Source organism: Echinops telfairi, unplaced genomic scaffold (genome assembly GCF_000313985.2).
Source record: "Echinops telfairi isolate 266 unplaced genomic scaffold, ASM31398v2 ScPeMD7_8;HRSCAF=38, whole genome shotgun sequence".
Classification (NCBI taxonomy): domain Eukaryota; kingdom Metazoa; phylum Chordata; class Mammalia; order Afrosoricida; family Tenrecidae; genus Echinops; species Echinops telfairi.
In genome coordinates this window covers 10,418,944-10,420,586 of record NW_022103905.1, presented here as the reverse complement: position 1 = coordinate 10,420,586, position 1,643 = coordinate 10,418,944, and positions in this window count along the sequence as shown.

Here is a 1,643-nt window from a genome sequence, read left to right as displayed (position 1 = left end):
TGTGTGTGCAATGGCTCTTATTTCTTTAAAGTATATTATTTCTTTAAAGTATATTCCAGGTCGAGAGTTTGCTAGGCCATAGGGTATTTCTGTTCCCAGTGTTTTTTTTAGGAAGCCGGGTAAGAGCAGTGTGTGAGGCTTCAGTCTTTCCACATGCTCTCCAGCATTTCCTGGGGTTCTTTTGTTTTGTTTTGTGCACATGATCTCTTTTTTCATTTCCTGGGGATTTGTTGAACTTTGCTGTTGATGCTGGGTACAGCAGTATCCCATCATTGCTTAGCAGTTGTATTGACATGTGATTCACATAGCATAGAATCCAATAGGTTTATCATATTAAGAAGAGCTGTGCTGTCATCACCGCAGTCAACTTTAGGACATTTTCTTCTTCCTCATATTCATTATTATTAGTTCCCCACTTGCCTCCAGCCTCCCCTGCCATACCCACAGGAAACCACTTGTCCAGCGGCTTCTCTATAGAGTTACCTATCCTGGATCTCATATACAGAAAAACATACCGCCACCCCACCAAATAAAAAAAACAAAACAGAAACATCTCCATTGAAAAGAAAGATTAAGAGCATGCCTTCATGGGTTTTTTTGTTTTTGTTTTTGTTTGGTTGTTTTAATGTCTTCATGTTTTTGTGAGTCATTTTTCTTAAAGCATTTGGCCTCTGGCCTCTGTCTTATTTGGGGCTCTCTAGGGGAGCAAAACAAAAAGGAGCCTTGGAGATTCAAAGGGCTAGATTTGGGTCAACTAACCACAAGGTTGCCGGCGGTTCAAACCCACCAGCTGCTCCTCAGGAGAAAAATGAGGCTATCCTGGAAACCCTCTATCAGGTTGGTGTGAGTTGGAATCAACTTGATGGCAGTGGTTTGAGGTTTAGAGGAGCAAAATCTGTGACCCGCGTGTGTGCGTGCACGCGTGTGTATGTATACATATACATAGGGCTTCAAAAAATTCATGGAAAAATGGAATTAAAAGATAATGGGATTTTCCATGAACTTTCTGAAGCCCTCTTGTAATAGAGATTTGCTTCAAGGAAATGGCTCATAAATTGTGGAGGCTGGCCACGTCTCAAATTCATGGGTTAGGCAATTACACTTTTTTTTTACTCATGTCCTTACAGAGGCTGATGAACCCAAAATCCACAGGGAAAGGGAGAGGTGCCGGCCACATCTGCAAAGAAACTGGTTGGCTCCCAACTGTTAGGTTGCTCAGATCAGATCACAAAATGTAGATGATTACATTATATCGCCTTATGAAAGAACATGCAGTTCACTGTCTGCCGAACAACCGAAACTCAGAGCCTAGCCAAGCTGACACATACCACTGACCAGCTAAGGCAGCGGTTCTCAACCTGTGGGTCGTGACCCCTTTGGGGGTTGAACAACCCTTTCACAGGGGTCACCCGATTCATCACAGGAGCAAAATGACAGTGATGAAGTAGCAACAAAAAAATTTTATGGTTGGGGGGGTCACCACCACATGAGGAACTGTATAAAAGGATTGCGGCCTTAGGAAGGTTGAGAACCACTGATCTAAGGGGTCTCTGAACTGATAGGACATTAACTGGGAGGAAGGCTTTGCTTCTGTTCTGGCTAATCAGCATTGACTAAGGAATAATCTCAACATCAAGAAGTCG